At 37.9% G+C, this 13,645-nt stretch overlaps 1 protein-coding gene across 1 annotated transcript in view; it reads right to left on the bottom strand.

Annotated features, from left to right (window-relative positions):
* The window catches only part of CNTNAP2 (contactin associated protein 2), a 1,356,273-nt gene that overhangs the window by 1,092,544 nt on the left and 250,084 nt on the right, over positions 1 to 13,645 (bottom strand). The window lies entirely within an intron of this gene.

Below are 13,645 nucleotides of genomic sequence, written 5' to 3'. Positions count from 1 at the left end.
CAGACACTTAACCCGACTGAGTCACCTGGCATTCCAACCTATGCCCTCTTTGGATGCATCTTGCATCTTTGGTTAAGCCATTAAGGCTTACTGGTTTTGAGTCACTATTAGACTTACTCGTCCATGGCCAGATGATTGATCCTTTAAATTAGCTATGTTTGAAAGAAAAATAAACTTTACAAAGAGCTCTAAATTGTCTTACTAGTATAACAGCTAGTCTTAGGGATTCCCTTGACAGAATAAAATCACAGAAATTAGACTTAAATCAAAATAAATGCCCATATCTAATATAAATTCCCTTTAAAATCCTGGCCTCATTTGCCTGTTTTCACTTAGCTTTCCCTATCAGATTTACCAGGAACACTCAGGCCCAACCTCTAGGTTCAAAGTTTGCTCCTGTAAATGTTGAAAGCCAGGAAATAAATTTAACTAAAGCATCTGAGAATGGCTACAGACTTGCTTTGCTCCTATCTTCCAGGGATTGATAATACCAGCTTCAGACATTCTTTTTTTTTTTTTTTTTTTTTTTTTATTAAAGATTTTTATTTATTTATTTGACAGAGATAGAGACAGCCAGCGAGAGAGGGAATACAGGCAGGGGGAGTGGGAGAGGAAGAAGCAGGCTCCCAGCAGAGGAGCCCGATGTGGGACTCGATCCCGGAACGCCGGGATCACGCCCTGAGCCGAAGGCAGACACTTTAACGACTGCGCTACCCAGGCGCCCCCAGACATTCTTATGCGATGTCCTTTGCAGGTGTTATCCTAGAACCCCCCCAACTGCACAACAATTTGTGTCTCCTGGATGGAAGCAAAATCTCTTAAATTATAAAGACCTTTTACCTCCACTTTGAAAAGACCCTACCAGTTTTAGAGATTAAAAAGACTAATGACTATTCACAAAACCCCTTCACAAGAAACAGAACCAAAAATTTCTCCTAGACCCTCCTACAAATGATCTGTGAAAGGCCACTATTCAAGGACTAATAGAAGCTGATGTGGGGAACAAGGGCAGAAGGAGATGTAGACAAAATTAAATTTCCTTATAACCTGCAGCCCATTGACAAATACTTAAGGCAGGCGGAATACAACCTTCCTCTAGGAAGCTCTCAACTGTCTTACTGTTTATGCTTTGCTAGAGGGAAAAACAACCCTAGTTTGACAATGGTTAGCCCTCCAGGATCCTGTGAGTCTTCTATAGCATATGAAAGCCCTTTTGGCAAACTTCTCTTGTCTTTATCACCCTCAACTCCATAATATATAATCAGTTGCTCCTCACAATCCAGGGCAGCCTTTTCTGCCCACAGGTCCTGTCCCCGTGCTATAATAAAACACCTTTTTGCACCAAAGATGTCTCAAGAATTCTTTCTTAGCCGTCAGCTCCAAAGCCCAACATTTCCATATCAGAAACCAAGGCTGAATTATGTACCCATTTAGCATTTGCTAAAATGCTTTATACAGGTTTTACAAAGATAAAAATATTTTAATTTCAATTTTAGTTAAAAATCTCCCTAAGATAAAGAAACATACTTAGTTAAAAAGGCAGGCCAATCACCTGATATTCAGGCTGTAATCTTGTTCTTTGGAGAACTAAAGCCAACTCTGTTTTACAAATCTCTCCAAAACCAGAAATGCAACCCTAATGATGAGGGAGCAGAAGGCTGGCTGAAGACAAAGCATAAACTGACACTCTGCCATCTCCCGCTACGCCCCCTTACTCCTGGGTGGGACGTGTGACATTCTTCCAGGAAGTCCCCAACCATCTTAATGCTAATGCCTTGCTAGAGGGGGAAAAATAACCTTAACTTGACAATGGCAAGGCCTCCAGTATCCCGGGAGTCTTCTTTAACATGACAGTTATTTTGAAACCTCCCTTTTCCTTACCTTCCCCAACCCCATAGTATATAATCAGCCACCCTTCACAACCCGGGAGCAGCAACTCCTTCCGCCCACAGTCCTGTCCCCGTGCTTTAATAAACCACCATCTTGCACCAAAGAGGTCTCAAGAATTCTTTCTTGGTCGTCGGCTCCGGACTCCACACCACCGAACCTCACCTATATTCCAAAACCACATCACTAAAACCTGTCAAAGCCTACCTCTCTTTACCAATCCCCAAACCCTGCCTATTCCTCTTATTACTGGAAAAGATCAAGCTATTGGAACAAAACTGTACCGTACTTAGGAGAAAGGAAGGTGAATTTTAAATCGCAGTTACCCTGAAACTCTGGGGGAAACTTTTTTTTTGCATTTTTCCTGTACCTTGAAATGATAAATCTTACGTCTTTAAAATGTAATCACGGCCCACAACTGCTGCTGAAACTGAAGAAACAAAAGGGGAAAAGACTTTTTAAAACAAAAGTACAAACTGCTAGAATGACTTCTGTGCCCAGACTCTAGTACCTTTCATAACAGATACGCACCACATCTTCATGAGAAAAAGTGGATGCCTTCTCTCTGCCTTTGTCATGTAAATTTCTACCCTCATCTTCTTTAGGACCTAAGAGCAGCTCTTTGAAATAGAGCTGGGGAGAACTCTAGGAGAGTTTTTCACACACACACACACACACACACACACACACACACAATTAGGGAGATATTTGGGAATTGGGCCTGTAATGTCATTTCCACAAACAGAACAAAAGCTAGAAGACTGTTTGCATCTTGTCTGTGTATGTGTATCCATACATGTTATAAATGTGAGATATTTTTCTAGCTCCAGATAGTACTGCTAAAATTGATTTGTAAAAGCACTCTAGTTGGTTTAAAGGGAAGCGCTTATAGGAACTGGGCATTCCAAAACTCTGAAAGATAGATACTAACCCAAATGTTTTTTCAAGTCCACATGGGCTGGGAAAATATGTGGTACTAAAGCTAATTTAAGGTTGCTGGCTTAATTAAAATAAAACTGTGTTTACAGTTATGCATTACTTTTATTTTACTGGTGTTTAATGAAGGTCTCTGTTGCAAATTTGTCCCCCAAAAATTAAAAATTAGAATGGTTGACTTCGTCTAATGCCTCACGAAGTTTTGTAGATCATCCAGACATGACTGTCAAGAAAATGTAAATTAAATAGTTATAAATAAGATTAGAAGATTTATAGGGAAATTTCTGGGTGGCTTGCAAAATGTTTGGTAATCTGAAATTTTGGAGTTCTGTTGAGTTAGATGATGAGCTAAATTTGTTAAATATCATTTCCAAATTAAGATAAGAAAACATTAAGTACTAAGCACAGGTTTATCTACTTTGGTCTTGCAGAGAAACTAAAGGTAAGTATGGGTCTGTAAACCTGGTTTGTGATTTATTATTTTCTTAAATATTTAATTTATTTATCTGACAAAGAGAGAGAGTACAAGCAGGAGGTACAGCAGGCAGAGGGAGAGGGAGACACAGGCTCCCTACTGAGCAGGGAGCCCAATGCAGGGCTGGATCCCAGGACCCTGGGATCATGACCTGAGCCAATGGTGGACGCTAAACCAACTGAGCCACCCAGGCACCCTAATTTATTATTTTTTTAAGATTTTATTTTTAAGTAATCTCTACACCCAACATGGGGCTTGAACTCACAACCCTCAGATGAAGAGTCACTTGCTCTACCAAAAGGCCCAGTCAGGTACCCCAGGTTTGTGCTTTATTTTAAAAATTGGTACTATGAAAAACATATTTCTAGAATCATAAAATTCATTCATAAATTTGCTAATCTAAAAAAGTACTGCTATGATATACTACTCACAATTGCTTACTACTTAGCTTTAACTAGAAACTAAGGTTTCTAAGAGTTAAAAAATCTAACAAATGTAATTATCAGAAATAAAGGAAACAACTGTACAGAAGCAAAGTAAGACAATGTGTTTTGGGGAAAAAATCATATGAGGAATGAGAATATGTTTTTTCTGAAGAAAGTAATATTGTCCTAATACAACAGGCCATACAGGATATGGAAATAAGATACTTCTGTCTCCAATGAATGACAGCTATTCTGAGAGCAGAGCCAGGGAGTACGGTATTACTAAAACATGGAACCGGGGGTCTCCAAAAGAACTTAGACCCAAATGGGAAGGACCCTATCATGTTTTACTTAGTACCCCTACAGATGTAAAACTAAGGGGAATACTACGCAGGTACACTTATCAAGAATTAAACTTGTTTCTGGTGAGTCGTCACAGGTTCCCATAGAAGAAACACCACCTACACCTGCGAACCTGTGAAAGATCTAAAGTTGCTGCTCCAAAGGACCAATGAATAAAGCTCAATGAAGCTTTTAAAGTCATTTATTTTTCTGGGCTTTCTCCTTACACACTTAATCTCTAGCAAAATCAAATGGCCCCAACTTACTTTTGCAGTAGGTTCAACATTATGCAGATAGCTTACAGAAAAGCCCTTGCTGGATTTGTGGCCTACTCCCTTTATCCAGCACTTCAGGTCTCCCTTGGTGGGTTTCTCCATTACAGGACACAGATTGACATTATTTACACCAATATACAAAAGATATGATATACCAACCAAATACTAGCATGTATAGGGACATCTCTATTACTAACAAAAATGTTTCTCGTTGGCCTATGGTAAGTACTATGCGGAATTCTCCAGATCATGAAAGACCCTTTTCCTACCCTCAGACCAGAAATCATAACTGAATCTTCCAACTCCAAAATTGAAGAAAAGAAAGGTTTGTGGCTAACAGTTAAACCCAATAATAAGAGATATACTGATGAGGGCTATTTTCAAATATGGGATGAATTTATGTGTCTTACTCCTACCATAAGCCAATTAAACCAAAAGGCCCTCCTGTGTTGGGAACAAAGAAATCATACGAATGATGTACTGCTTAATGCCACCCACATATTAGGGTGGCTCTCTGCAGAAGCCTGTATGCATAATATCGTTCTACGATCAACCGACTGGGTGATCTGACCTGGCATCAGATGTCTAGCACCCGATGGAACTCATCGGCTACGTGGCACCAATTTATAGTCATGGCTACCCCCTGGAGGGATAGGGCACTGAATGCTAGGCTTTCGCTGGATACAAGGGAGATGGTGTAAAAAAATACCTATGCCTGCAAATTGTCCCCACTTACTCTACTGCTTGACACAATCAGCCTTTCGTTGATATGATCACCAGGTAGGTTTTGTTTTTTTTTGTTTTGTTTTGTTTTGTTTTGCGCCAAATGGGAATAGAAGACATAACCTGGCCTATGGAGGCCTGAACAAACTATACCACACAAGCCCATAATGATAATATGCATGGGTTTTCCTTGTTAAACTTTGAAGCTGAATTAATGAGAAAGGCTGTATTACAAAACAGGATGGCTCTGGATATAATAATAGCAGTTCAAGTAGGCACTTGTGCTATTATTGAGACTGAATGTTGTGGATATATCCCAAATAACTCTGCTAATGTACCCAATGTTTTCACAGACCTGCATATACAAGTTAAGGCAATGTTTGACTCCTCTAGTTCCCTCCATAACTGGATTTCTTCTTGGTTTAGTGGAAATGAATGGTCTTGGTGGAGAAAACTTCTTTTATGAATACCAATAGTAATTATGCTCGGTCTTCTTTACTGTGGGGACTACCATCGCTACATGTTTTGCATAAACATGTTGGATAAATTATCTGAACAGATGCTCTCTAGGAAGCATCCTATTCTTATGAGGAGGCCTCAAAGGCACCTCTGAGTCAGACAACCTAAGATGAGAAGCCGTTCACCTAATCAGATAGTTCAAGATTTTTATGCCTCCCAAGAAACACAGTCTACAATCCCTTTCAGCTTGAAGAAGCTAAAGAAGAGGAGACCTTCACCCTTCAACACCCCTTAAGAATAAGGAGGGTAAAAATCCCAGAGTGAGGAGATGAGATAAAGAAACTGAAGGAAACTCCATTTTTAGAAAGGCTCCATCTCTGCTTTTTTTCTGTTAGGTTCCTTTTACTCATGTTCTGTATTTCCTCCTACATCTGAATTAACCAAAGAAGCTATGTTCCTTTTCCAAGTGGAAAGCAAGAAAGTTAATCGCTTCTCTGAATTTCATCCTAGGCCCCGCCCCCAAACACCTGATGATTAAGAACTGGATCCCAAACATGTTCAGAACATTAGCTTCAAACAAATTTCAGCCAATGCTGGCATACCTTCAATGATTTATGAAATAACACCTATTACTCACCTGAAACTCACCTTTGATCAGACCCTACCCTGAATTCCTCAAGGAACATGGACCTTGGACCCCTTTCTAATATACACCCCAAACCCCAAGTGACAGAGAGACTAGACTCCCCTCCTCCTCTCCTTTCCAAGTCTCCCAGATGCTGTCTGCTATACTCTATCCTTTACACTATTCAATAAACTCTGTTTTCACTTCCTCCTGGCTCACACTGGATTTGTATTCCGCATGAAGCCAAGTACCCTCTTGGCTGGTCCTATGGAACCCCTCTCGGTCCTAAGACCTGGCCTGCCTATGTCACTAAAGTAAGACTGGTTATTTAAAGAAGGAAAACTTAGGATAAATTCTGAATGTAAACCAGAAAGCTGAAAAAGGTTTATGGAGAAGGAACCTTTAGAAGGGAACTTTGTGCGTCGCCAGTACTGGCTAAGATTAGAAAAAATTTAAGTTAGTGAGTTTCACTATCAAGAATACATTGGTGCAAAATTAAAACTTTTGATTTCTCCTTGTTAAAAGAACAAAGTTTTCTTGAACTAACGGTTTGCTCTTAATAAGATATTATAACAAAAAATTGTAAATGTTTTTATCTTTAAAGTTATCTGACTAGAAAGCAAGGATTCTGTTTTGCCAAAATAATTTCCTAAGTTTATCAAGTCTTTTGATTACTTTAACAGAACAAAACAAAACAAAATAAAAAAAACACAAAAACCTGAGCCTTAACCATGTTTTTTTTTAAAAGCTAAATTTTATTCACAGTTGTATAACTTTCTGTATTTGCCTTTGAAATAGTTTACTGTCACTTTAAACAGATAATTAAAAATTGTTTTAACATCATCTGTGATTCTACTTAGTCAAATGTTTGAACCTTCGGATATCTTTTTACCTACTTCCCAAAATCAAATTCTAAAATGAAATCTTTTGACCACATTCTATCTGAGATGTTCCAGAGAGCTCCTGGAACATTTCAAAGATTTTGTGAGAGGTATTTGGTATGTTAAAAGAAATGGGAAGCATTGTTAAGTAAACGACTCTAAACCTTGTCAGATTGTGTTTGTGTAGATAATAATTAAAATAAATGTTCTAAAACTGTATAAAATCCCCTAGAAATCTGATATCCTGGTATGTTATTATTATGAGGTGTGGTAGATCGCATTTATTTATTTGAGAGAGAGAGCTCACAAGCAGGGAGGAGGGTCCGAGGGAGAGGGAGAAGCAGACTCCCCACTGAGCAGGGAGCCACATGGGGCTTGATCCCAGGACCCTGACATCATGAGCTGAGCTGAAGGCAGACACTTAACCCACTGAGCCACACAGGGGCCCCATAGCTGACTTTTTAAAAACCTTTTTTGTTTTTCCAGATCTAAGGAAATCTCTTGAGCTAACTGACCTATAGCAACTTGATAAATCTTACCATTAGAAGCAGGACTGAAACATGTATCTTTTCTTACTTGAAACCCCCAGAATTAAAAAAAAAAAAAATTCAGTGAGTATTCTTGTATTTTTATAGCAATATATTTATTTGCCTAAGTTCAGTAAGAATCTGTTCTCCTTGTAGCAAGAATACAATTGAAAACACTGGTTATGTTAGCAAGGCTTTGACTGGAATGTCCTATTTGAGACATGCACAGACTGAGAAATGACCAAATAGCTTTAAGGAGCTAAGGTCGACTATATGCAGCCAATAGAGCCCCTGGGAGATGTTGGCCTGATGCCCTGCTTACCAATTCTAATAGCCTTAACAGGTGAGTAAAGAAGGTCACCTCCTGGCAGGGGTAAGAACCTCAGGATATTTTGGGAAGAGAGGAATTCATCCAAATCTGTAGGTAGTATAGGCAAATCTAGAAATTCCTTATAAAAAGTCCCAGTAGAGCACAATGGAAAAAACATATATGGCCAATCACTTTTCGTGCCGTGCTTATGTAAATAATTAGGCCAGGCTGTTTAAACTTATTTTGCAACAAATGATAATTTGGCTATCTTTGGTAAAAATAGGAATGATTACAGAGAAAAAAAAGTTTCCATAACATACTTGAGTAAATATTAGATTCTATTACTGTTTATTATAAATTAGACTAGATCTTGATTTCTTCTAGTGCATGACTGTAACTCTCCAAACTACCATCTTGTTTTGTTTTGTTTTTTTCCTTCCACTTTGCTGAGTTGGATGCATTTGAGAACTGAAACTGCCCTTTTTCCTGAAGCCCTGAAAGCTAAATGTGAACAACTTGATGTTACCTTAAGAGAAATCACCACAACAGCTCATGTATAGACAATTTTCATGCCTAGTGTTCAGTGGGCCATTCAAAGATCTCCAGAGACATTTGAACTACAAACCAGGAAAAAATCTGTCAGACGGCCACTGCCTGTTCTCCCTCTACATAAAGGTGCTTCAAGCTTGACCTCTTGGCTATCCTCAGAACTCAGAAACTGATTTATACTTTGATCTAATCATTAACCATTGTTTTTCTTTTGTTTCCATAGAAACACCTCTTGTTTAATACCTGATTTCTTGAACCATAGGCCTAACTTTGAAAACACATCTGTATCATCACTTCCTAAAATAAGTTTAACTGAACTGACCTATTGTCAGAACAAAGACTGGTTCAATGAGACAGAACAGTTTATCAACTCAACTAATAATGTGAAACACTTGAGGGAAGTTTCAGAGGAGGGAACTATACAGGCCAAGGGCAGACTGCCCCAAGATGGGTCACTCTGGCATAAAGATGATTTTGATTTCAAAGTAATCAAAACCCAGCGGATGCAGGAAAAGCTCTCCACCTCTGTGCCAAATGCCTGCAATTACACTGGAAAGGAGCCTTTACCAGGAGGAAAGCTATTAACAGACATTCCTCTTTCTATGCTCAGACTCTAACCCTTTATCCTTAGCTCATAAGCTTCCTGTTGCCTCACTGTGTTTGGAATTTCAAGTCTGGATTCTCTATAGGTAGACCTATTAAATTTGATATTTTCCTGTTAATCTGTCTCCTATCAATCTGATTCTAAGTCCAGCTAGAAGGACCACAAATCAGAGGAAGGTCTTTCTTCCTGACATCAGTCTAGAGTTCTCCTAATTTTCCAAAATCTTAGTTTTCCTAAAATCTTGGGCTCTAACTTTACCTTCCCCTGTGCTTTTATCAGATCCTAGTTACAGTTCCTTACCTATTTTCATTTCCTTTTCATTTTTAGGTCCATCCCAGGGGTTAGGCCCTCTCAATTGCTTCATACTTCAGATATTGTAGTTTCCTAATTTGCCCTCCTGCTTTCAATCTTATTCCTATACTGTACAAAATATGTTCTTAATCATGTCAAAGCCTCCAAGTTAGAAATTTCAGGAAATTCCCATTTTGTAATAAATAAAATCCAAATTCTTTACTGGAATGTGCTATTAAAAACTATCTTGCTATGATCACACAGTATGCTTAAAGCTACTTATTCATTCAAGCAAAGCTGTATCCTAATTTAAAGGATTCCACTACAATATTATGCTAGAAAAATGGGTTTTTTTGCAAACCTAGATATGCAATTTTAAAATGCATACTTTTAAATATGCTAATCACTAATAATTGAACTATCTTTTTCTCAGCACATGCAAGTCATCCTCTTGCACTAATGTAGATGTAGAAAATTAAAGTAAAATCATGCAGATATAAAACCTGCAAGATAACTCAGACTATTACTTTTTGTGTCGTCTCATGAGAATAATCAATTTAATAGTACTTGATGCGAAAATATTTTTATTTAGCAGTAACCCAAAAAAGAAGATTGATGAGATATTTAGTGTAGGGTGCCACTGATCACAAAAACTGCCTAAAATTGTTTACTCTGTTTTCTGTGTGCCTTTATTTTCTTTTTTGAATGTCATATTCTATAGGTAATGGTCATGTCTAATGAAAATGTCTATAACTTAAAGAAAATTTTTAATCAGAGCAGCCTAAAGTGGTCGATCAGATAGTATGATCTGAGTACAGTAACCACCTGATAAATTTATTAATTTTATTTTAGATAAGAAACAAAAAAAACAGTTAAAGACAGAATTTTAGACAGATCCACAGCTTAAATACCTATTCACTGGGGTAACAGTTCTTCTCAGAGAAGCCTATTTACTCTCGGCAACTGAAAGCAACATGCATATAAAAGGCAAGATGAAAAGATGTACTTTATAGAAACACACTGACATATGCAGATAGGCTGACCACAACTGATGTCAATCAAGACTATTTCTCAACTTGGCCAAACAATATTAAAGACCATAAGAATGCCTATTCTGTTGTAGGTATCTAAGAAATGATTCATTAATACTAGGTTTGGTTTGCAATTTTTTTTTTTGTCTCTGAATGGTTTAACTAAATTCTGCATTTTCTCTGAAGAACCCACACATCATGCTCTCCTACTCTAAAAATATTTTGTCTTTCACCACCTTAATAGGAAGTAAAAGAGAATATGTTCTGTATTTCCTATTTTAAATAACTGCATATAGAAAATATTCTTTGAATAGGCATTCCTAATAAATTTAATAAGAATTTATTAATAAGACTACCATGATAATAAAAGACTTAAGCACCTATATTTTACTTACAGATACTATTAGACAAATTACTAAAGATAAAAAAATGTAGGCAAAATAATTCAGAAACGTAAGGCTATGAACTTTGAAAACCCTGCATATGCTTTTCAAAGGATGGACTGACAACTATGTGGAAAAAATGTATTTTAGGCCTTGAAGCAAGTCATGGTAGATGTCTAAAAATTGGTATCCAACAGCCTGCATTCTCAGAAGACAGGGCAATTAAGTTACACTAAATAGTAATCAAAATAAAAAGGTAAGCTCTGAAATAAAGACAATTTTACTCTTAATTCTGCCAGCACCTAGCTGTGTAAACTTGGATAACCTCAAACAAAAGAGCTACACAGGAACAAAGACCATTGTGGTCAAAAAAAGGAAATAATGGTAGTTAAAAACTACTGAGAACAAATTAGTTAGAAAAATGTACTAGGTATCAAAACTTGTGGCATGAAGCTAAAGTATTATCTGGAGGGAAAATTTTAAGATTATCTGTAATAGAAAAGGAAAAAAAGTCATTAGTGAAAACTAATGACTTAAGCACACAACTTCAGAAGTTAGGGAAAAGACCAAAATAAGTTCAAGGAATATATAAGAAAATTATAAAAGTGGGAATAAAAAAGATTCGAGGGCCAAAAGATTCTCTAAAAAATAAGGAAAATTGGAAAATCTCTCGTGACAGTTATCTCCCAAAACAAGAAAAAATTATCAATATCAGAAATGGAGAGAGAACATAACTACAGACAGATTCAATATAAAACCAGGGGCATCTGGGTGGCTCCGATGGTTAAGTGCCTGCCTTCAGCTCAGGCCATGATCTCCAGGTCCTGGGATAGAGCCCCACATCAGGCTCCTGGCTCAGCAGAGAGTCTGCTTCCCCCTCTCCCTCTGCCTCTTCCCCTGCTTGTTCTTTCTCTGTCTCTCTGTCTCTCTCTCTCTCTCTCTCTCAAATGAATAAATAAAATCTTTAAAAAAGATAAAGAATAAAACCATAATGTAATGAAAAAACAATGAACAAGCCATGTGCCATTAAAATTAAAGTGAAATGGTCACTATGCCACAAAAACCTATTCTCCCACTGCTGGGAGAACATTTCTCACAGATTGCTCATGTTTCTGCACATCTTATAAGCAGAGCTCTTGTGCTGGACTATCTTTTTAATGTGGCTGTATAGCAAGCAGCTGGGGAGGCAGATCTATTGTTCCTTCTGGGGAAGAGGGCAGGTTTGTTTACAGTCCAGTACAATAAAGATAACATCTTTGGGACAAACGTCAGGTGGGCTTGCTTGCAACTCCTAATGGAATGAGGTTTCTGAAGCTTGGATTTCCTTAACTGTGTTCCAAATCGGCATGTGCAGCATCCACACAGGCCAGTCTGCATCATCCCTTTGGACTTAGGGGGCAAAGGGAACTGATGTGAATATGAAACTCATAAATAAAAACAGGACAAAACAAAGCTCTGAAAATACCAAGTGCTAATGACAATGCTGTGCGAACTCTAATCCACTACTGGTGGAAATGTAAAATGGCATAGCCACTTAGGAAAAGTTTGGCAGCTTCTTAAACATACCCAGCAGTCCCACTACTCAAAAAAATGAAAATCTATCCTCACATGAAAGTCTGAATGTGAGTTTTTATGGTAGTCTTATTCATAACCACCCCAATCCAGAAACATCCCAAATATCCATCAATGGATACATGGATAAACAAAGTATAGAACTTCCACAGTCCACTGCTCAGCTGACCTCCTGCTATAATCCATCAAGGAGCAAGTCCTACTTGGACTATTTTCTTTTTTCTCCATCCTCCCTATTTTCCACTAGCCATGTTCCCATAGTGCCCTTGTGTTCTAATTCTTTCCTAAAAATTGTCTCTGCCTCGGCTTTAAAGGAAATAAATCACATATCTTGATTTAAAAGGGAAAATAAATCATGGAAAAAACACTTTTCATCCTACTCAATTCTATAATACCATATCCTTCTTTATTCACTGCCCAAACTCCTTAAAGAGGCAACTTGATAACTACCGTACCAAGGGTTTAAGTCTCATTACCCATCCTTTCTTCGTTCTGCTAGATAGACACAGTTCTCCGTGCTAACATAATCAAATCCAAGGCTGCTTTCTCAGTTCTGACCCTCTGCAACTGCTTTGAAGCACTTGGTGTCCTTACAGTATCTTTTTCTCTTCAAGACTTGACCTCATTTTGATTCTAGGACAGGAATCATTTCTATCCTCCTATGTCTCTGACTTTTTCCTCCCAATTCTCCCTTTCTGGAAAGTCTCATTCTAAACCAAACATTAGAGACTGATTTCCATACCCATACCACCAGTCTTAAATTGGATTTTGAAATCCAGGCCAGAATTTCCAGCTGTCCACCTGATATCTGTATTTGAATAGTTGGAAAATGTTCCTAATTAAAAAAATTTTTGCCTTATCACCACCAAAACTTGTTCCATTTCTTGTTTTTCTTCATACTGTTTGCTGACACTGCCACCCTCCTAATCCCCCAGCCCAGAATCTTCTGTCCCATCTGTAACTTTTCCTCGTCCTCATTCACATCTGGTCCTGTCTCTGCCATTATGACTTTTCCACTCATGTCGCCACTGTACATCCTCAAACCCTCATCCTCCCCTGATAGCCCTCTGAATATTCTCCCTACTTCCAGTCTCCTTCTTCAATTTACTTTACATACCACCTGAAGAGGGATCTTTCTAAATTAAAATCTCATCCTGCGAGAACCTAATTACTTAACCCAAAGTATAGACACAGGTTGCCTTTGTTCACACATTGCCAACTCAATAAACTGAAAAGAATAATTTGTACAATTATCACCCTTTGTTTTGTTTATAGGATGCTAAATGAATCACTTAACAGATTCTTTTCAACAAATTAACAGAATTGACTTAGCTGAACAAATATGTTTGT

Source organism: Ursus arctos, unplaced genomic scaffold (assembly GCF_023065955.2).
Source record: "Ursus arctos isolate Adak ecotype North America unplaced genomic scaffold, UrsArc2.0 scaffold_3, whole genome shotgun sequence".
Classification (NCBI taxonomy): Eukaryota; Metazoa; Chordata; class Mammalia; order Carnivora; family Ursidae; genus Ursus; species Ursus arctos.
Note: the sequence above shows the minus strand (reverse complement) of the source record. Positions and strands in the feature narration are given on the sequence as shown.